The sequence below is a fragment of the Barbus barbus genome (assembly GCF_936440315.1).
Source record: "Barbus barbus genome assembly, chromosome: 25".
In the NCBI taxonomy this organism is placed as follows: domain Eukaryota; kingdom Metazoa; phylum Chordata; class Actinopteri; order Cypriniformes; family Cyprinidae; genus Barbus; species Barbus barbus.
Window position 1 is genome coordinate 26,237,874 of NC_136753.1, and position 24,604 is coordinate 26,262,477.

The 24,604-nt window shown below is 38.7% G+C and overlaps 1 protein-coding gene across 1 annotated transcript in view; it reads right to left on the reverse strand.

The window, feature by feature from the left end:
- LOC306845180 (RNA-binding protein Raly-like) overlaps positions 1-20,992 on the reverse strand; it is an 84,918-nt gene extending 63,926 nt beyond the window's left edge. The window contains exons 1-2 of the mRNA XM_079377827.1: positions 20,910-20,992; positions 13,206-13,290 (exon numbers count right to left, since the gene is read on the reverse strand). The gene's annotated coding sequence lies outside the window, so the exon portion shown is untranslated. The remainder of the gene's footprint in view (positions 1-13,205; positions 13,291-20,909) is intronic.
- Between the last annotated feature and the right edge of the window lie 3,612 nt (positions 20,993-24,604).

Here is a 24,604-nt window from a genome sequence, read left to right on the forward strand (position 1 = left end):
TGACTCAGTTATCAAATTCACGCTCAATAACAACACGCAGAACATCCACGATAATACAGCACCTCCGGGGCCTTTTCCTTCATTAGCAAAGCCAAAATAGCCTATAAGTGAAGCCAACTGTGGGTTTTCAGTTGACTAGAGGTTATAAATCGGTCAAGATTGCATTTTAAGACTTCACCTCAAGTCACAGGACAGTATGAATGATGGCACTGATATCTCAATTGGAGTCCCTGAAAAAGGGTGTGAAGAACCACTAAATAAAGCGTCTGACATGCTCATTATTTTTCAAAGGTGTCTTCATACATGCAGCACCAATCAATTATGGTATCAAGAATATGTGCCAAGTTGTCTCCAAGTGTCATTCAATGCTTAAAAGGTTCAGTAGAGGAATGACTGACATCCTGACTTAAGGACTTAATTGAGCAACAGAAGGCTTGACAGGAGAAATGTGCAATGACATCATCAGAGACAGTCGAACCAAACCGAGTGAAAAGGGAAAACATCTGTAATTCATGCACTTCACAGGAAATTCAGAGCTCTTTTGGAAGCCATAGACATCTTAGCATCTAAAATGGATATCTAACGTTTCAAACACACGCCATATCCACGTCTATCAGCACTAACCACCTTCTCCAAGCTCGTTTTCAATGCACATGAATGATTTCGCCAAATGGAAGCGGTGAATGTAAAGTACATGCCCCAGATTTCTCCAACGTTCCTCATGTTTGCGGTCCAGTATGCAGACCCTCTGGTGATCCGGTCCTGCGGGCTGAATTGGTTATTGGATACATCACACCATTAAAGGAGATTAACCAGGATTAGTGGAAACCCTTAGAGACACTCATTAAAAGAGGCTAAGTGTAAATGCTGTAGGGTACAAGATGTGCTAGCTGGATTACGCTCAGATTTATCATGTTAAAAGCCAGACTGAAAATATGCTTCACTGAGATGTTCTGATTTATGCAGAAACTTCTATCTTGCAAGTCTCACTCAAAAATGTGTTCAAATGACAGCAATAGAAGTCAAAAGACTATAGCAAGCTTTCAAAGATGCCGAAATGATTTCATAAGGTGAAGGATCACTATTTGTAACTGATGGTAATTAACTCAAGCAATGTAGGAATGTAGAAAAATTTCATTAACATCCCATCTTTCCATCTCTAACCCTGTGCAAATTCAAAAGGCGGACAGACTCAAAGTCTTAAGCTTCAATAATCATATTAACATCTAACAAGAAATTTCCTTTGACTAGTTCTGAAGCTTTACCTTCAGCCATTTTATGGAAGTGGATATTGAATTTTGAAGCCATTTTTTAATAAAAATAGAATCAAATTCAATTTCAGCTCTCATTCATTGTGCATTTTGATGTCGTGGAAGGCTGTTGTGCTAATTGTGAGCCTCATTTGCAAGGACGCTTTTCAAGGAACCACTCAGAACGGAGACCTCTAAGGGTCAAGTAACCAATCGTCTATTCAAGAGGAAAAGAAAGGAATAATTACCCCAAGAGACTGTTTCTGTGTCCACGAAGCTCAAGACCTATTGACCATAATGGGTCATTTAAAAAGGAAAACCATCAGGTAACAAGGAATAATACTTACATTTGTTTTTATGTGTTATCGCTAGACTCTTCCAAACTTTGGGAATTTCAGTCTAGATTTATTCAATGAAAACTTAGTCATAATGGTTAAACTATCTCAAAATATAATCATGATTGTTGTTATTTAAGACATTTCATTGCACAGATAAAGCACAAATAAAGTGTTTTCGACGCAGCCCGAGTTCCTGAAGGGGAACAGTAAAATTCCTAATATTAATTCCAAATTACATTCATGTTTTTCTATTAAACAGGAACAAAAAAGACAGTTTAGCAACCACAATCATAAACAATAGTCAAGATCCATGTTTAGATTTATTACAGTTTGGATTGGTCTTATTATTAAAGGTTTCATGGTAGATTTATGCATTGCAAAAGCTGTGTTAAAAAAGATTGACTGTATTACATTTTAATTGGAGCGAAAATCTCAATGGAGATCGCGTTATATTACAATTTACTTGTTTGTCGACGTTTTGAGCTCATCAGCACTATTTTCTTCTTCATGTATTGCTTAATAAAAGCTTCAGTTAATACCACACGGTTGCCAGGTTATGAAGATTAAGTAAAACACTGTGCACTGTGGCTGTGTCCAAATTCAGGGTCTGCATCCTCCTTAGGATCCTTCCTACCCGGTTGAAGGAGGAGGGATCCTCCGACGTCCGCAAAACCCGGAAGTCGGTGTTTGTGAATTTGGACAGCCTACCCTTCTTTCAGTTCCCTCCCTTACCCGTTGCTCATATCCTGTCGCCTAGCAACCGTGACAGCGCCAAGCAAGAAGCGGGAAAATGGACAAACAAAGAGTTATTCTCCTCATTTTAATTCTTTTGGAAGAAATAAAGCAATTAAATAAATTAAATACTTTCTTTGCTCGTTGTCGGAGAGTTTTTTTATATCAGACTACAAGACAGTCACATCCAGGAAAGCCATTATAGCCTATTTTTATTTGTTTTTAAGTATTCTACTAATTTCTCCTACAAATTCATTGAGCAGAAGCATAAACTTTAGCTTGTTTTGTCAGAGAAACTCCTCTCCCACTCCGCTACCGCTCGCTTCGTCCGCCATTACGCTCTGCCGAAAAGAATTATGGGATAGGTAGGACGGGAAAGGATCCACCACACCCATCCTTCCAATTCGGGGAAAAGGAGGACGTATTTGTGGGCCGCATTTGAAGGATCCTACGAATTTGGACAGCCTTCGACGCGGCGCTGTGACGTAACATCCTTCAAATGAGTACTCCGAAGGATGCAGACCCTGAATTTGGACACAGCCTGTGTCCTTTTAAGCGTCAAGCTCTAATAGGGGGATTTCAACTACTGGCAACCCTAGACGGTAACTATTCAGAAGTCTACTTTGTTTTTGTTTTTTTAAGAAAATGTAGATTTGGACCTAGAAAGTTTTATATGATTTTTTTTATACGTTTTAAATACACACTTAGTCATGGAAAAATTGTCGTCAACAATTTTTTTCCTCATAGTTTTCATTATCAAAATCTATTTAGGGACCTCCATATAAAACAAGGATACACTGCTTTAAATGGTTGAGCAGCAGACACGCATTGGTATTAATTGAAGCTTATATTAAGCAATGCAAAAAGAAGAAAATAAATCAACGGGTATATCTGAGTAACAGCTCTCAAGACAGAAGCAGAAACACACGACTTGGATGTCTTTGGATAAAGGAGCTGAGCCCAAAGTAACACAATTATCTTCTTTCCTTTTCACCTTTTTTCCGCTGCCATTAAGGGAGAATTAATTGACACATTATCTTCCCATTAAGTGGTGATTTTCCTATCAGATACAGCCACTAGTGATAACAGGACCGCACACTCATTCATTCTCCTTCAGGATTACACGCTATACCTGAGGACAGAGGGAAATGTTTTTCTGAACTGATGTAAAGTACTATTCCTAAATCAATTTACGATTGGACGGCAGATGGCCAGTTTACTCAATTACACATTTTATACTATCTGTTCATAATTGTACACATTTTACCAAAGAAACCAAATGTGAATTACCCCAGTCAGTCAAACCACAGATTGGTTGTTCCTATTATGCTGCTCATTTATTATGTCCTCATCATCTATATCTAAATGGAACGGATTAAATATTAAATTCACATTTTTTTAGAAATGGAAATCATTAATTTTTTAAATACTTAAAATTCCATTGCTTTTAAATATTCAAAGTAGGCAATTCAGTTGGTCTTTCTCTAATCAAAATGTTTCAAACTATAATTATTTTCTTGCAAACTGAAAATTTCATTGGTAAATAAGTTCTCTCATGTCTCTTGTTCATGACCTTTGTTCTTGCAAGTTTAACTGACTGAGATTGACAAGAGCATGTTTTTCTGCTACTTTATATTAATGCATTTTTGATGATATTTCTAATATTCAAAGAACACATTAATATTAAAAATGTAAAAAACATGCTCTAGAGAAGCTCGGCCAATTGAACTTTATTAATTATAACTTATAAGTGTCTGAGCTTGACCAGACTGATATACCATTTGAATGAAAAACGTCTCAGGTTACATGTGTAACCATGGTTCCCCGAAGGGAACGAGACGCTGCGTCGAGACGCTTTGGGAACGCCTCCAGCGTGACCGCGCTCTGAATCACATGTGTAATCGGTCCAATGGAAGGGCGAGATGTCACAGGCAGGTGACGTAATCGACCAGGAAGCATAAAAGCACATGCGGTGGAACCGGCATCAGCTTCTAGGAATGAACACAGCGTCTCGTTCCTGGTTACATACGTAACCAGAGATGTTCCCCTTCAGGAACTCGAGCTGCGTCGAGACGCTTTGGGAACGAGGTACCCACGCCACCAGACTGACAAATCCCTGCCTAGTGTAGAAGGAGCACAGCTAGGGTGAGAGAAAAGGGGCCACGAGTGGCTAAAGTGGGCGGGGCCTGCGTCCCGAAGGAGTGAGTCCTGATCCCCAAGAGGGGGGAGAGCAGAGGACTATGGAATAGCATTCTGTTCCACCACATAGCATATGTTCTCTGGCCGGAGGCTTCAGCCTCTGGAGAAAACATGTACTAGGGGGTGTCTAACCACTGAAAGGCCACCGAGAAGTGCGCGGTAGGCCGGATAGCCACCACATAGACCCTCAGGGTGGAATGGGTTGACCCTGCAGAGGAGCAGGCCTGCACGAACCCCAGAACTGTACCGATCGGGCAGTTGGCTGGGTCGAGCTGGTAACCTCCGTACCATGAAGTGACACTTCACTTCAGGGCGTACAAGTACCTTGGTGGAGGAAACATGCAACTAGGTTGTGCCTACCCACTGAGTGGATAGGTGTTTGAGTTGCTTGAAACACAGCCAGCATCTCCAGGCAGTTGAAGTGCTATGTGAGATGGCGACCACACTAGGGTGGCCATCCATGACCACTCCCCAACCGGTGAGGGATGCGTCCGTCTCTAGCATTACGCGGCGACAAGGAGCTCCCAACACCGGGCCCTGAGACAAGAACCAAGATTGTCTCCACATGTCTAAGGCACGTAGGCATCGCTGCATGACCTTGATCATGTGAAGTGGGTTTCCCCCTCAGGGAGAACCCATTGGTTCTGAGCCACCACTGTAGGGGTCTCATGTACAGCAGGCCATGAGGTATCACGTTGGACCAGCTGCAATCAGACCCAGCAGTTTTTGTAACTGCTTGACAGTGAGTGACTGGCCTTCTCTCACTCTCCTGACTGATGTGAGGATCCGTTTCTATGCAGGAACGCTGCTATAATGATATCGTCATTCATAATATGCTTGTGCAAACACAGCAGCTTTACAAAGCTCATCGACGTCCTTCACGTCCACCTCCTCGGAGGAAGACAAGCGGAGCGTCGCTGGATCTGATGGGAAAGGAAGAAGATAGGGGCTCGTCCGTCTTCATTCCCTCCACCTGATCCAACTGCGATTCCCACGAGTGCAGCCGCCACTCCGTCCCTTTTTTTTTTCGGCGAAAGCGGGGCCGGCACCGCAAGGAACACTGGCGAAAGCTCCCTCCTCAAAGAGAGCTCTCTGAGAGTAAGCATACGCAGTGACAAATGCTCACAAAGCTCCCTCGAGAGCTGACTCTGCGTGCTCTACTCTCAAGCAGACCTCACACGGACTGTGTGTATCCCCAGCAGTGATGTAGCTTTTGCAGGGAGGATCACACAGCCCGTAATGCGATCTGCTCTCGCCCAAGTGCTTAGTTTTCTCTTCACTTTAGACATTGTGGAGCTTATTTCAAGTGATTGTGTAGGGACAAACAACACTAAATAAGACTCAACACAGATCGGCAGACACACACACACACACACACACAGAGTAGCGGTTGTTGAATGACAAAAAGCTGACGCCGGTTCCACCGCACGTGCTTTTATGCTTCCTGGTCGATTACGTCTCACCCGCCCAGAGGCGTTCCCAAAGCATCTCGATGCAGCTAGAGTTCCTGAAGGGGAACTTAAATTTCAACAAAAGCATATTAAATATTTATGAATTACAGACTTCAAAAGGAACTGGAGAAGAGGAATGACCCTGTAAGTCTTCTGGTTAACAACCAGACAGAACACAGTGAAGTCTGAGATGTAAAGTCGCTGGGTTCATGTTCCTGAAGAGAAGAGATTTTAAAGCTCAATACATATCTCATCTGGTGAATAGCCTGAAATGAATCTGTGTGCCAAAGACGAGGATTGAACACTGATGCATCTTTTCTTACCCAAGACCACATAAGCAGCTCTTCTGGATGTGAGGCTTTCAGGGGTCTCTCTTGATCCGTGCGTGTTGTTTGTTGGCAGAATCAAGCAGGCGAAAAAACAGAAATTTATGCGATGGAAGGGGTTCCTCTTGTAAATGATTCAAGGATCAGTCATGCCTGATTAGGCCTGAGCCAGAGATATTGGAGAAAATGGAGGGCTTGTGTACTTCTGAGCACTGCTGAAGCTGACTGACAACAGTGGGCTTCCAACATGTTCGATAACGTAGATGGCAAAGCAAGCTTTTATTTGATGCACAATAAAAGCTTGTAATGCTCCATTCTTTGCCAAATTGGTTCAGACAAGATGACACAATGACAAGAAGAAAGGCATGATGGGATATGACTTGGGCCGTGCCAGCAAAAAGTCAGTCAAAAACAGAGAAACCAAGACTCAGCATTGAAGCACTATGCTTTAACCACTATATCTCAGCCCTTTCAACCTATATAGATCATTATAAACAAACTGACCAATTACTAAACAAGAACGTTACTAAAATTACAATTCCACTTCAGTTTACCACCCATTCCCCTACTATCAGAAAAAGAAAAAAAGAAATCATAAAAATCTGGCTAAAATCTATTTTAAATATATGAATATATTATTTATAAACAGTATATAAACTGTACAGCTTAATGAAATATATAACTCAAAATGAAAACATATATTCATTAAACCTTCATATTAAAAAATATTACAAAATGTAAGGGGGAAAAATCCAATCTAAAAATACATTTTTAAAATATTTAATAAAAATATTTTGGACAATATAAATGTACATTAAAAACAGGCAATTTTTTTATATACTAAAAATTATGAGGGAATACAAGTAATAATTAAATTAATAAAAATATTTCAACCATTTGTTTGTATATCTTAAAATATGATTAAAAATCTTAAATAGCTCCAGTCAAAAAATGCATAATATTATATAATATGATATGATATGTCTAACGTATTAGAGCTGAAATGTCTTTGGCATGCAGTGGGAAAAGTCTTGTCAGGCGTCATATTGTAGCAGCAAAGGGTTCCTTCATTCAAAAGCTTGACCCCCGGGGTCACGAGCAACGACTGATGAACTATACAACCTGACAAGCTGTTGGCTGATAATGAGTTTTAGTTGAGGTCCTTTTAAGCAGAAAACAACTGTGATCTGGATTGAAATGAGCAGAATATTACACAAGAATACAGCAAATATTTGTGAAGTTTAATACTTGCAGCATTTCCCCTTAGGTGCCAGAATGTTTAATATTTCATTATAATATTTTTGTGTTTTCTGTGTGCGTGTGTGTTTCTTTTAAGACAAGGTGGTGCAAAGAGTGAGAGATGGCGGGGGTGCAGTCTGTGTAATACATCACCAAACACACACACACACACACACACACACACACACACACACACACACACACACACACACACACACAGAGGAAGCCTAAATTAACCCATAACTCATGGCAGAGGTCAGGCCTTCTTATATAGAAAATATTCCTTTCAGCAAATACTGCAGGAAAAGAACATTTATTATTGATAGAAAAAACACACAGCAATATATAATAAATCAATGACTTGGCTTAAAGCTCACTGGAATTTCATTCATCAAATGAATGTTCTCTTCATCTAGCAATATTGACCACTGTCATGAGCTTTATACAATGAACACTTCTGTAAATAAGCTGCAGGCCGGGGTTAAACTGAGCCAAGACAACATATGCCATATAGACTGGAGTAATATTTGTATATTGATTGCATATGGTGTTTATTTGATTTTGCTTTTAAGGGAGGGCTTTGTTTTCTGACAAATATTTTAAGGGTATTAAAGTGCCACATTTTGCCATTCACTTTAATGCAAAACGTGCACTACCTTACTGTAACACCATATACCTCATAATAACAAAATGTTTTAACATTGTCAATTTAGTTTTTTGAAAGAATTGTCTTCTGCTCACTGCATTATAAATACTTTGAGAAAAAAAAAAGAAAAAAAAATTGTAAAAGTAAAATTGTAAAAGTAATACTGTGAAATATTACAATTAAAATTAATATGAATAATATATATATATATATATATATATATATATATATATATATATATATATATATATATATATATATATATATATATTAAAAGCAATTAAATATTCAAATAAACAGTGAAACAAAAATGTTCTAGTTTAATATACTATAAAATGTTATTTATTTCTGTGATGGCAAAGAAAGTTCAAAAGCATTTATTTGAAACATTATAAAGGGCTTTACTGTAAATTGATCAATTTATACATCCTTGCTATAAAAAAAGGATTAATTTCTTAAAACATCCTTCTGACCGCAAACTTGTGAATGGTAGCATACATAATAATGCTTTTGCCCACCTCCAAAATCCCAGTTTAACCTCTGGTGGTGGCTCCCCATGTGGGTTGAGTTCCAAGGAAAAGCTTACTCATTTCCACGAAACATCAGATATATTCACTGCAAGCTCATTTTGTTCTTACTCTAAAAAAAGTGCTTTTACTGAACGCACATAATTGGGTCTGATTTGAAAAGCATGAGACTAATTGCCGTCCTGGTGAGGCAGGTGATGGAAATAGCTCATGAAATTGACTTCAAAAGAACTTGTTGTCTTTTCTTCTGTGGATATGACTGATAATTCAGACTGCTAATTTAACTTCAAGTGAAGCTTCTTTCTCAGTAAGCAGGATTCGCCATGCTCTCTGGCCAATGTTGCGGTCGGTGTTTGACATATCTGAACGCATGAATAACATTTTCATGAAATTTTCACAAAGGTGCATCTATAATTCACATGCCCTTTCTTAGCTAGTGCTGATTAGAGAGAGATGCTCGAATCACTGCCGGGATCTGCTCGCTGCATCTCTGATGCACATTTACTATTCAAAACATTTTCATCAAGATCCTCGTTCCAGACATTCTTGTCAAAAACGCCAAACCGAGGCTGACCTTGTTGCAGTGCTTCCTCTAATTAATGCTTATTCAAGACTTTCATGCCAAACACATTTAGCTCAGTTCGTCTAAAAATACTCAGCCCACCCACATTCAAAACAAATTTGCAAATCATATTCCCCATATTGCAAGATTGTTTGCTGTTTAGTGACTGAATGAAGAGTGATTTTATATACACGGATTGAAAAGATCAAAATTTAATTTGCTTCAAATTTACAGCTACACAGATGTTATAACACAAAACCTTCAGTCCAACACTTTATGACTTAATATAAGCAGTCCATAACAGTATATACATGCTGTATTATTAAAACAAAACTCTCCAAAAGAACTTTATTGCTTTGAGATCAAAACAGAAGATTAGGAATTCTATTATATTTCATTATCGACTGTCTCAGATGCCTCTTTTAAAATTTCTCAGGAGAAATCATAATAAATAGATATAAATGAGACAACTGTTAATATATAGTAATATCTAGCATAGCTCAGACAGTTTGGGCTTGAAAGTTCAAATCTAATGGTAATCTGAGCACTTATTATGATGTCTTACGAAACTCTAGAGGAGACTTCAGATGAGAAATGTCTCAAAGGAGGAAACTTTAGCAGCACTCTCCAGTTGCAAAGCTTTTAATCTCTGTCCGCAGTCTAGGTGAAACAACAGATATTTCAGATCTAATTTGAGATATTTCTTTCCTTATGCTTTGACTATTAAACTTTAAAGGCGCTGTAAGCAATGTTTTTAATAACACATAAAATTTTCTTATTACTGTATCTGACAGATCTCACTGATATTGGTGTCCTGAGAAATAACACCCGTCTCTGTGAAAGCCCTATAGGTTTTGCAAAGAGCACTTTTAGCCAAAGAGAAACAACTTCTCTCTGCAAATGATTTGCGCAGTCTGCTTTCTGATATTTAACACCTTTAACATTTTTAAAGGAATAGTTAACACCCGAATTAAAATTTTCTGAAAATGTACTGCCTCTCAGACCATCCAAGATGTAGATTAGTTTCTTAATCAAAAATTTAGCATTACACCACTTGCTCACCAATAGGTCCTCTGCAGTGAATGGGTGTCATCAGAATGAGAGTCCAAACAGCTGATAAAAATATCACAATAATACACAAGTAATCCACACCACTCCAGCCAATCGATTAATATTATGTGAAGCGAACAGCTGTGTGATTTTAAGAAACAACTCTTTAAGTTGTTCCTTCTGGCCAAAACACTAGTCCATAACCCAAAATTACCCCATCTTTCAGAAAAAAGTTCATCCCCTGTTGTCCTCTCACATCAATATCCACCAACGTATTTGTTTAGAACTACTTTGGACTGCTTTTGCTTCTAAACTGTGCATGTTTCTCTTCTGAAGCAGATGAGATGCACTTGTTTCTTACAAAAAATAGCTTTTCACTTCAAAAGATGTTAATTGATGGCCTGGAGTCATGTGGATTACTTGTGGATTATTGTTATGTTTTAATCAGCTGTTTGGACTCTCATTCTGACGGCACTGCAGAGGATCCATTCGTGAGCAAGTGATGTAATACTAAATGTCTCCAATTCTGTTCCAATGAAAAACAAACTCATCTACATATTGGATGGCCTGAGGGTGAGCAAATTTTCAGAAAAGTTTTATTTTTGGGTGAACTATGCCTATTCCTTTATTGCTTTCAAAAAAATAAAACAACTCAGAAGACAACATTGATAAACCAATGACTTATCACAAAATCAACTAATCACTAAAAGTTACATCAAACCAGTTTTTGGCAGTATTAGAAGCCATTCACACAGAACACGTTTGCTTTTATAAACGTGGGACCCCAGACATTAGCATCTAATTGCAGAAAAAGTAAGGTACTTGAGGGTCTTGCATTTTTAAAAGCTGCACTTCTTTAAACTTAAAGGGTTCATTGGATGCAAAATTCACTTTTACATGTTGTTTGAACTAAAATGTGTCTTGGCAGCATGTGTACACAACCACCCTATAATGATAAAAATCCACCCAGTGCTTTTTTTTTAAATCCTGATAAATCCAAACCCCTTTCTCATATCAAGCCATTCACAGATTCTTGGCAGAATGACGTAGTTCTAAACAGGCCCCTCCCACGATTGTTGATTGACAGTGGCATCAGTCTTTGGTTTTAGCACAGAGCCACCCTGAGTGAGCCGTCATCAGTCCGCCATTGTTTTGACACCGGAGCGGTTGTAGACAAGAATGGCTTCTAAGCGATTGAGGTGTTTTGTTGTTGAATGCAATAATGAACATGGCAATCATCATTTACTCCCGACATCTGAGCCGCTGAAGACGGAGATAATTACCTTTGTTTCTGAAGGGAATGCACCCCCCAATCTACCTAAATGCGTCTATGTTCGCGCGAATCATTTGTGATTTCTATGAATCTTTGCAAATCTCCTTTCCTAATAATGCGCTAGTTAGCAAGCTCCACGGCTGAATGCGGCTAAAGTTTAAAGCCCCGATATACATCAAATGAAATCGAAGAACTAACTGATATGATGTCATTTCGAACAAAATCAGGCCGAAACTAAGTTCGTTTTGAGTTTGTTTTGGCAGTTTGATACAGCTCACCAAAGCTAACTTTCTGGGGGAGTTTGTTTTGGCTTCTAAACACCTTTGAGCTACCATTGGTCCGTGACGATTACGTAATCAGTGTGTGTGTTCTGGAGCGCCACCTTCTTTGGGGCGCAATTTTTTCCCCCGGTTTGTTTCTCATTCAACGGAGGTCAGGCAGGAGAACAACAACATCTCCAAGTCACTAGCAAAATTAATACACTGTGTCGAATAACTGAACTGCCACAAATATATCCGCACCTGTACTATCGCTCGCGGGCAGACTTTAAAGGTTCAGAGAAAGCATTTAATTCCTAGATAGAAATTGCAACGAAGCTTGGTGTCGACGACCCGGAGTTATGCAAAAAGCAACGTAGAGAAACATCAGATGCAAGTTTTCCAAAGAATGAAATGAAAGAGTAAAGATATAAGGTAGCAAGTACCAAATACATGCGTTTCGAATAAATGTTACATCATACTGCTGCTCCTGCTGTTGTTCTTTCAGTAAGCGAATTTAAAAGGTATACAATAAATGAAATGCCAAAAGAACATATAATAATAAACCTATGTTTGTATCAAATTATGACAACACATAAAATATAAAAATGTGTAATAATTTATCCAGTTTAATAAAAGACCTAGATACACCATCATTGCATAGTTGTTGTGTTTAGGGCATACATACGAGCGTCGCGACACGTTTACATTAATCTATAGCCTCCAGCAGCGCGGGGGTGTCATGTTCGAAAACAGTATACCGTCGCTTTTTGCCCGCAACCGAAGAACGAAAACGATCTTCGTTTGAAGTATATTGGGGCCTTTACAGTCTCATGAGAACAGCTCGTCACCCCACAGAAGAGAGGGGCGGGGTGAGCAGAGTACATTAGCATTTAAAGGAACATGCAACGAAACTGCTCGGTATGAACAGAGCTGTTTTTGACAGGGTAAAAAAGGTGTTGCTTTACACTACCATTTAGAAATTTTAACTAAAGTATGTTACAGACTTTTCATTAAGACCCTAAAGAATCATATCAACATGTGCAAAACGGGCATCCGGTGACCCCTTTAAAAATGTCATGCTCATGAATAAGAAAGCAGTGGGAAACAATGTAACAGTCAAAGACAATTAAAAAGCCACATTTTCTGTGTAAACCAGCCTTTATGTGTGTGTAAAAACCTGCAGCGGCTTTAAAACCCCCTCTCGGTATTTCCAGAGAACATGCATGCTGCACAAAAGCCCTGTTAACATTTATCAGTATAAACGCTGAACTTTAACACCTCCGCTCAGATCAAACACTACTGCTAATCTATGTTTGTAGAGACACCGGCTTGGGAACCGAAGTTGCACGTACCTCTCAGATCTCTTCTGTAGGCAGTAGACAGATGCGGATATACTGCTTGGTCCCAGTGCTTGTGACCTGGAGTGCGTGAGGGATCCTGCGGTTCAAAACAAAGCAAATACTTATAGTAGCAGGATTTCAGCAGCTGAACATGAGTACATAAGAGTAACACATTTTTACATTTTCTGAGGAAAAAATTAGTGGTGCTTTCCTGTGCAAACTTCACCGCCTCAATGTTATAGGTGGTTTCAGTGTTCTCTGTGTTTGTTTTTTTTAATCATGTTGCTATGCAGTTTCTAGGGTTTTCTGGGTGGTTTCTTACTGGCCCAAGTGAAAAGAGTAAAGCTGGGCTCACACTACAGGAGTTTTAAAATCCTAACCGATTATGAAATCTGGCTGCAGCACACACATAAGGGGAATCTTTGCAGTCTTGAATCTTTCTTCCCTCAAATCTTAAACATACACACACTACAAGATTTGAATATCGTGGCGCATCACACACTACAAGATATTATTAAGATTATCATGCCAGACAGAGCGCCTCACGTGATCTCACTCAGCAACTTCTCAGCAATGTTTACATATGTTAGCTAGCATGCTAGCAGCTTTCTGCACTCACCCGGTACATTCAAATATAAGGCACATTACGTTTTCGACATTATACAGACAGTGTACAAAACTTCAAGAAGCCGTTTCCTCCATCTCCACTATCCAACGGACCTGTGCAGCAGCTGTTTTGCGGTCGCGCATTGGCTATAGTGAAAGTACATGGCGTAATCAGCCATCATCATCCCGATTTAAATCCTAAATATCAAACATGTTTGATATGATCGGGGTGGAACCGATTTGTGTGCGGGCAGATCGGGAGGTGCAAGGTTCGATCTTTGATCGTCTCACATTACCAGATAATCCGCGCCGAACATCGGGACTGATCGAGGTGCTCGACAAGATTTTTCCTCTGATTCTCGGGAGAGGGAAATCGGGGCTAAATTGGGCTAAAAATCCTGTAGTGTGAGCCGGGCTTAAGTCTCTGATATTAGGGTCTGTAGATAAGGCTGAAGTCCTTTTGGTTAAGTTTTTTTCACCCATCAAGTGAAGAATCACAAGCTTTATTGCTTAAAGTACACATTTCCTCAACAAGCTGCAAGGTTTGAAGTATCATTCATGTTTGTAACACAAACAATGCAGGATGGGAATTGAAATACCTATGGATCAGGGTTTGCAGATTTTAAAAAATAAAGGTTCTTTGGCATCTTAAAGGTTATCTGGCATTTATGGTTCCATTCATTCATAGAACCTTTCCATTCCATTAAATGCTATTTATAGTGTAAAAAGGTTCCTTAGATTATCTTCAAACTAAACAAAGAGTTCTCTTAAGAATTGTTCACTGAAAGGTTCTTTGGTAAACCAAAAATGGTTCTTCTGTGGCACCATAGGATGTAAGGGTTACAGTATGAGTAATAATAATAATGCATGATGGAATTTGTTCTTCAATAGTGCACAGCCAATTTTAATTTTCCAGTGGAAGATCAATTTGAGAGAAAAAAAGCGATATTTTCATTTCGATGTCTCTCTCTTGACCCTCATCATAACTCTTCTCTTTCACAGTCACGCCTAATGGAAACTTCCATTGACAGCATAACTCGTGAGTAACTTGAGATATTCCATAATTTCAATCATGACGGTTTCACATCAAGGCCGGCCAAATGGAGAGTCGAGTGGAGGACGATTAATCTAAGCACAGTTCTGATGTTTAATTCTGAATGTGTTGCAGGGGCTTTATCGTGGGATTAGTTGTTTGGGTGGCGGCAGCCACTGACATTTGAGGAGCATTCCAGTCATACAATATCCCATCCACTCAGCCACTGCCCCCTGCTGCAATAAGCACTGACAGTCACGCCACACATCCTCCCCAAAACATCACTCAGATACATTAACTGAAAAAGAAACTTTAGACAACATCAAACACTGGAGCTGAAATGCCAAAAATCTAGGATTAAATGGACTAATTCTTAAAGAAAAGAAAAGAAAAAAGGAGCTGTGGTTGGCAGAACTTTACCAAAAAAACAGTGTTGAAGTTACAGACGTCAAAGGATGTCATTTTGGTGACTGCACACTGTATTTGGCATGAAATTATAGAAATGTTAAAAGGGTCATATGATGCTTTTTTAAAGATCATTATTTGGTGTAACAGAATATGTTGACATGTTTTATTGTTCAAAAAACACATTATTTTTCAAACACTGTACAATATGTAAGTCCCCTATGCCCCGCCGCTCTCAAACGCTTCGATTTCTACAAAGTCCCTCCTTCTGACAAGTGCAGTCTGCTCTGATTGGCCAACTGGCACAGTGCATTGTGATTGGCCGAACACCACACGCCGCGTCGGAAATGTAACGCCCCTTTTCCATAATCGCCAGCTTCAGCTTTCCAAATTATAGTAAAGAAAGACAGTAAATAATGTCCTTAGTTTTACCCTCAGTTCAAGCCCATGAGAGGAACAGAGTCGCGTGACAGACACAGTGATGAAGCTCATATGTGACCCTAGGGGCGTATTACAGAAAGTTTCTTATCTTAGGTCTTAACTTAAGATATTTATTTTTTTATTTACTTTTATCCAAAGCGACTTACAAATGAGGACATAAGAAGCAATCAAAACCAACAAAAGTGCTATTACAAGTCTTGGTTAGCCTAACAGAGTACTGATAATTATTATTATTATTTTTTTTTTTAATAAAAAGACATATAGATAAAATGAAATTAGAATAGAGAGTGCTAGAGTTAGAGGGTCAAGTAAAGATGGAACAGATGAGTTTTTAGCCGTTTCTTGAAGATGGGTAAGGATTCGGCTGCTCTGATTGAGTTGGGCAGGTCATTCCACCAGATGGGAACAGTTAATGAAAAAGTCTGTGAAGATATGATATGTTAAATTGGGATTTTTCGCAAATTCATATTACAGAAGCAAATCTTAACTTGATTTGGGATTCTTCTCCTATCTTAAATGGCATAATCAAGCTCGACAATCCACTCTCAGGTCTGTTACCAAGCAAAATCAAAATATAACACCTTCAGGGTCCTCCAAGTGTCTTTCTACCATTTTAGTAACATCTTTCTTCATTTTCAACTGTTAATGTAATACCATTGTCGGACAGCACAGTTGTAAGCGTTTTTTTCCGTTAGCTTTCAAATAATTTTGAAGTTAGGACAGCTGTGGGGTTGTCCTAAAGTTAAGACGGTTTTTAGGGTTTTTTGTCAAGTTAGGAGGATTCTGTAATATCCTTTCTTATCTGTAGTTAATATAAGATAACACTCTTAGGAAATGCTGTTCTGTAATAGCTTTTGTCCTAAATGTGGTCCTAACTGAAATTACCATGGTTACCAAACAGATAAGATTTTAAAGTTAGGATCTTTCTGTAATACGCCCCCTGGAGCACAAAACCAGTCTTAAGTCGCCGGGGTATATTTGTAGCAATAGCCAAAAATACATTGTATGGATAAAAATTATAGATTTTTCTTTTATGCCAAAAATCATTAGGATATTAAGTAAAGATCATGTTCTATGAAGATATTTTGTAAATTTTTTACCGTAAATATCTCAAAACTTCACTTTTGATTAGTAATATGCATTGCTAAGAACTTCATTTAGACAACTTTAAAGGCGATTTTCTCAATATTTAGATTTTTTTGCACCCTCAGATTCCAGATTTTCAAATAGTTTTATCTCTGCCAAATATTGTCAGATCCTAACAATTCAGCTTATTTCAGCTTTCAGATAATGTATAAATCTCAATTTCTAAAAATTGACACTTAAGACAGGTTTTGTGGTCCAGGGTCACATACAAGCCGCGATTGTGTGACCGTTTCTACCTCTCACACACACACACACACACACGAGCGCGAGCACACACACACACACACACACACACACGTGCACAATTCTGCATTTAAACAGTCAATAGTAAATAGTTAAACGAATAACAAAACATACAGTCGCTGATTCAGAAGCGCCAGATTGGCATAGCAAAGGCAGAATTACCTCCTCTCCCAGGTTCACGAAACGGTCATCCATAAAATGTATTGTGATAACATCTGGGTTGTGCTGTTCTGTTGTAAGTAATCTTAATGATTCCTAAATGCATCTACTTTCGGAAGGCCAAATAAAGTTACTTTGCTTTCACCTGGAAACACACAGCATCTCCCTGACTTGGCTGCAACAACACTACTGTGGTTACTGAAACTACACCTTTCTTTGCGTGAACATTTGGGCTGCATTATGCAAATATTTCCACAACCTTACGTCAAGATGTGGGGGCGTGTTTGAATGAGCCGTTTTAGGGTGGCGTGGCACAGTCTTAACTTTGATAAAGAATATCTCTTTGGTTTTGAGACTTTAGTCTTTGCAACTTCAGGGATCTTATCTATGCACAAACAGCTTGTAACGCTCCAAAGAGAAAGGAAAACTTGAAATCGCATCATAGGACCCCTTTAAATAATATACAAAGCAAAACAAAAATCAGTAATTTACTGTAAATAAAAACAAAGACAACAACAACAAATATAATTGCAATATTGTAAAAAACTTTAACTTACTAACATAAAACACTTCAACGTAGACAATTTATGACCCAAACATTTTTTACTACAATATTTTATAGCAAAATTTGTCTCTTTTTTCAGCATTTGTCTTTATATGGTAAGGCAACTTAACTAGTTTACTGGCAGTAATGGTTTATATCCACACGTAAAGAGAGCATTATGGTGTGTGTGTGTGTGAAATAACGATGTTATGATTTCCTCTGACTAACTGACTGAATTCATTACACATCACAGAGACCTAAAATGTGTTAACAGCACAACTGCCAATTTACTCATTAAACTTTCATGTACATGTATCTAAATTTCTAATTCATGATGCTTGACTTGACCAAAGAATTAATTAATCTGATAAGCCTTTTTAATTTTTGATATTTTGAAAAATATGAATATGGCCTGAATGTGAAAGTTTGCCAACATAAAAATGCCCACGAGACTTTAATATTCCTGACATTTAGCTGGCTTAAAGGAATTTTTGCCACTGACTTGTGATGGAAGAAAAAAAAAAAAAAAAAAAAAGATTATAATATATAATGACTAATAATATCTGAACTTTTCATGATAAAGCTGCAAGCTAATCCAAATATATCCAACTGGCATGTCAATGTCACATCAGTGGTGCTAACTACTTAAAGCGGGGTTATAGTTATAATTTAAGTATCTTGAACACTGGGAAGTCAGAAGACACAGCATGTGACCTTAACAGTACATTTCTACAAGTCCAGAAATAATTAATAGCAATGGAAAACCACCTTTTGACAAGTGTGAAGTTCCTGAATTAATCACTAACCACTAAATCTTTACAATTTGGTAGCACTTTTAGCATTTTCTCCCTTGATTAACCACTTTGCTTTTACATTTGTTTTGTTTTTTATTACAAATGTAAATAATCTTCTACCCTTTTGACATATGCAAACATATTTTACTGGCATTCAAACAAAAACTGTCAATTTTGTCCTATATGTGTAGACCCATTATGTTATAAAAGCCTCAATTTTAGCGCTGGTGCTGCAGTGTGTTATTTGAATTCAGCAGCTGTAAGTGGTCAACTTGAGTTGGCTGTCCTTGAGGTAGGCAACTAATGCCCTAGATAAGCTAACGGCAGTACAAGCTGAGAAAGGCCGTAATGGACCAACCAATATAAACAACAACAACAACAACAACAACAATAATAAAAAGAAATATATATATAATAATCCCAGAAAAACTCAGTCACATCTCTACCTTAAAAGGAATATTCTGTTATTTAATGACAAAGACATTAAACTGTGCATGTCCGAAAATATCAATCTAATGGCATGTCAGTAAACAGAGAATAAGTCCTTCAAAATCTTTCATAATCAAAAACAGAAGCACATCAATTGAAGGGCATAAGTAATACAAAGCATTACTGTAGAAAAGGTATGAACAAATGGCTTAAAGTGCTTCACTGTGTTTGGAAGGTCAAGCCGTATGCTTTTCTTAATACTAAAATCCATACCTGGCCACATACTGGCAATAATGCACTTTCAAAGCGAAAGTGCATGCACTGAAGACCATACGGAGTCATGGAGGACTTTCAAAACGTGCATGTCTATTTGTACAAGACGAGAAGCATGAGATTGGAAAAGAGACAGGAGAATACATTTTACTCGTTTGCCATGACCTCCAAAGTCCTGTGGCAGATAAAGTGGCAACATGGGCAGAACATGACTAACAAACCTTATTTCTGATTTGTTTTAAATATATTTTAGTGGCATTGAATTTCAAACCATCATGTTGTTGCACATCTCAAACGCTTATTAGTCCAGTTACATCTTCTATAGATCGAACCGTTGTTCTTGTAATTAGATGCAATTAAAAAGCTACAGCTGACTTGCAAGAATACAAGACTTTGTATGAGACAGCATAACCGACCAGCTAAGAAAAAAAAATGCAGTCCACCTTGGCTGCATTTTTGGCATCATAAAGCATGTTTCGAGTAAGCTGTGCACTGCTGCAAACACATAAGATGCCCAAGTAGACAGCTCACTAGGTTTTGAGACACAGCCAGGAAATCACAGAAGCAATTTCACAACATGCTTGGAGGGTCATTCCACAAATAGGGTGCCTTGGTGTCCCTAGAGCTAACATATGTAAACAATGTCTTTAACAATGAAAATCTGACACCAACTTTTGTTATACAAGTATATATTTTATTTTCATCTTTTTTCTCTATGAGAATGCCTACTTTGTCTGTCTATATACACACACACACACTTTTTATATAGCCTATATTACAAATATCTGTAGCAATATCACCTTAAAGAAACTGAAAATCTGTCACTTTTATAAAAGCATTCAGTAACAGCAATATATATAAATATTAACAATTTGGCTCAAGATGTAATAAATGCAATTTATTAACACTAAAACATTCTTTGTCTGACATATCTTAAAGAAATGTACTTTTATCACCTTTTTACAAAACGGAAAAGGCACACATATCGTGGAATGAATGACCCTGGAAAACAGAACCCACAGTGAACTAAATCAAGTCAAGATATCTGCGCAGCATGTCCACATTTTCAGTGTCTCGGTAGCATAACATGGACAACTGCGGTGGAATAGCAGATCTAGGATGTTATTCAACAGTCCAGCCGTGTTTAAATGTTCGCAGGATCTGCAGCTCCAGAACACACAGACATCACATCAGTCCCCACACAAAAATGCCATTTTGATTAATATAAAAAAAGAAGAAAAAAAAAAAAAATCGCTCCACAACTTTGAAACACAGCTGTTCTTTCAAAACTGAGAAAAAAAGAAAGAAAATTTGTTTTTCTCATTGATGTAATTCGTCAGGAACAACATGTGAATGTCCAACTGATAAATACAAAGCAAAACAAAACCGTGTCCAGCACTTGCTCCTTTACAGGATATTGAACAAAATAAAATAAAAAAATTATATACTCAAAGGCCGACTCACGTTAACCAAAGTTAACCAAAACCTGACGTTCCCCCTCTCCAAGAAGGTAAAACATTAAAAACAGATGAGTGTCAGCTGAACTCAGAAGAAGAACAAAATGCAAGCACATCCCAAATCAAAAGAGGACGTAGAAAAGAGGTAAAGATAAAGACAAGAGAAAATGAGAAGAAAGTACTCACCGGTGAAAATGTCAGAGAGCAAAAATGTGGAAAGAGCAACAAGAGAGAGAGAGCGAGTGAGGAGGAGCTGTCAGCGGCGCAATGACTGAGGAAAGCAGCGGCTCCACAGTATAAACAGCGCTGGTGTGGAGCAAACCATCGCGTCTGCGCAGGGGGAGACAGACACACAATCTGTCCATTTAAAGGTGCACTCAGTAATTTAGTAATTAAACTCTGCAATTTGTTAATTTAAAAAGTTTTGCAGCTAAGTAAGGAACAGTAATTTTGAGAAGTAGCATTAAAATATTTACTCACATGAGATGAAAAGTTCAGTCTTCTAGAAAAAAGCTGTTTTATTCCTTTTACTACTGTGAGGCAATTTACTAGCAATTTCTGAGTGAAAAGTGTTTCTACACCAATTTATTTTTAGTGTAGTGTTGTTGTTACCATGCTTTATTTTACATGGCGAGTTGAGCAGACATCACAAAACTATCTGTCATTCAATTGACCAGGTTAATAATTCAACAGTATGTCAAGTATTCCTATAGCGCTTCCATCCAGTGCTCAACCCCAACAAACATATTATATTCTATATTTCTAATGTCAAAAACATCTGAGCTTCGCTTCAGGGCCGTGATGTGTACATGTTGTACAGTGGTTGCCCAGGTAATCTTAGGAGAATTTTAATTTATGGTTCAGAACTGTAGTAAAAACATTTTGACAGCATAGTGACAACCTTCAGACAATAATGTCAACCATTTTCAGCACGTTGTCACAATGCTCCAGTAACATCCTGTGTTTGCTGGGATTTGTTTTATGTGAAATAATACACAATGTCTACAACAACATAGTGATACACTATTATTTCTGCAGAAAAGGAAATTGCACACTGTACACAGCGTGCATACCAAATATACAGCTAATATGTAGTTTTACAAATAAAAGTTCCAAAAGGGGGTTTTTGCACCCAAAAATGTCATAAAAAAACACTTTTCGTACTCTAAAAAAACGTTTAGTTAAAAGAACCATTTCTTTTAACATTTTAGTAATCTTGAGAACCTTTTTTACCACCATAAAGAAGCTTTTCTGCAATGAAAAGGTTGCATGGATTTTAAAGGTTCTTCATGAAACCATCAATGCCATTAAGATTATTTATTGTATTGCAGTGTTTTTGCAAACATTAAGAGGGTCCATCCATCCATCCATCCATCTTCTTCCGCTTATCCGGGACCGGGTCGCGGGGGCAGCAGTCTAAGCAGAGATGCCCAGACTTCCCTCTCCCTAGACACTTACTCCAGCTCTTCCGGGGGGACACCAAGGCGTTCCCAGGCCAGCCGGGAGACATAGTCTCTCCAGCGTGTCCTAGGTCTTCCCCGGGGTCTCCTCCCAGTGGGACGCACCCGGAACACCTTCCCGGGAAGGCGTCCAGGAGGCATCCTCCACGTCCCTAGAGCTAGCTTCTGTGTCCAGGGATCGGGTTGTCGAGGCCCCCGCCTTCGACTGCCGCCCGATCCTCTTAGCACTGGCCCCTTACGGTCCCTCCTGCAGATGATGAGCCCACGGGAAGGCGGCCCCACGTCGCTCCTTCGGGCTGAGCCCGGCCGGACCCCGTGGGGGGAGGCCCGGCCACAAGGCGCTCGCATACGAGCCCCAACCCCGGGCCTGGCTCCAGGGTTTTTGAACCGCTTTTAGTCTGACCCGTCGCCTAGGACCTGTTTGCCTTGGGAGACCCTACCAGGAGCATATAGCCCCGGACAACATAGCTCTTAGGTTCATTCGGGTACTCAAACCCCTCCACCACGTTAAGGTGGCAGTTCAAGGAGGAGATTAAGAGGGTCTATTGTGTTATATGCAACTTTTAGGGTAATTCCAGTTTGTAGCTTTCAGATTACAAAATGTCTGACTTCTAGAAGGGTGAAAATATTTGGACTCTTTGTGTGCACATCAAATATGTTGAGAGATTACAAACTGTATTCATATTTATTATATAGTTTCTTGAGGAAAAAAATGTATATCAAAAGTTCACATCACACCTCACAGTGTCTCCGCATGCACACACACACACACACACACACACACACACACACATAGCACTACACACTCAAGCAGCCTTGCCTCTCTCAAAGATATGAGACAATGCCAGACAGCGACACTCAGGGCACGGATTACCGAGATGTTTTTCTCTGGTATTTACCGTATCTCCGCGGGGCTTATGCGCCCATTTCACATCTATTTTTTTGTTTACGTTGTGATGGAGACATCATACTGTGTGCAAGCAACAGCTTAGCCTTGAGCCCAGAGCTACATGATAAAATTAAACTGAAAGCTTGAGATTTTAATTCAATTCCTCAGAGAGAAGTAAAAATTTATCAGGGCGAACAAATATAGATATGCCACTATTAATGATAACACAGGAGGTGAGAGGCACAGGTGATGCTTTGAGGGAGTGTGGGAGGAAAACGGCAACTGTAGAAAAAGAAACAGAAAGACAGTAAGTGAGAAAACAACTGAATGAGGATTTAGAAAACAACCTACCCAAGACAGAAGAGCAGCAGAGAGAGAGAGAGAGAGAGAAAAACCAAGCATCAATAACGCACATTAGTCCTAGCACATCTGCTCCAGTTGAAACTCCTCCAAATTCACAGCTTCTCACCATCCCTTGAGAGTTTAACTCTCTCCATAGTGCTCTCAAGATTTGTTGAATCCTGTTAATGGGGAAAAAAGCCCCGAAGAAGAGATCCTATTAAAACTGACTGGTGTAGACAAAAAGACTGGATATCTGTGTGGATTTGTCGCAAGACAAAGAAAGAATTTTGCTTTGGAATTTCATCGAACATGCTTCCAACGTCTTTCTTCCAGACAGTCATTAGTCATAAAAGCAATTCTGATGCTTTCAAAAATCAACAATTTACAGTAGGTAACACAAAAACCTGAGGTGGATGTAACCCTGTACCTCAGCCTGAAGGCCAGAATCATAAATATACAATGTTTGGGAGGGTGTTTGACATTTTTGCAGCGAAATAAATGGGCATATTACTCACTCTACTGAATTTTAGCAGATGAAGGAGGTCTGGACTGTCAGCAGCATGACAGCAATGCTTTCTCTTAAATTGTTCTTGCTTTAAAAAAAAAATCAGGTGAAAATATCCAAAGCTAATTTGGTCGTTTTAACTAATCAATCCCAAGGTAATTATGTAGAGCGATGGCCAGCCGTTAACTAATACAGCCTCTCATTGACTGTAAACATATTGACGAATCGCGAGTCTCAATAATTCTTGGATGCTGCACTGAACACCTAAAGTCAACACTGAGGGGCCTTTTAAATGAGGACAATCCTGGGCAAGTTCAGATGATGCCACAGCATCCGGAGATCATGTGTTAACACATCGTCAAACGTGAGGCGGATAGTGTGATCGAGGTGAACACAGTTGAGAAAATGCCAGATGTCTAGACTTGCTCTGCAGGTTCTTTTGTGCTAGAAGAACAAGAAAGAACAAATGGAATAAAATAAGACAATGGAAATTTTACAAAATGGTTAAAGGAATTAAAAATGACAATTCTGTCATTATTTACTCACTATCATGTTGTGCCAAATCTGTATGACTTGATTTCTTGTGTGGACACACATTATGTAAATGATGACTTTTTGTATGGACTTTTTGTATGGATTTCGCATTGTTGTGAATTGTAAACATTAAAATGCAATGCATCTGTGT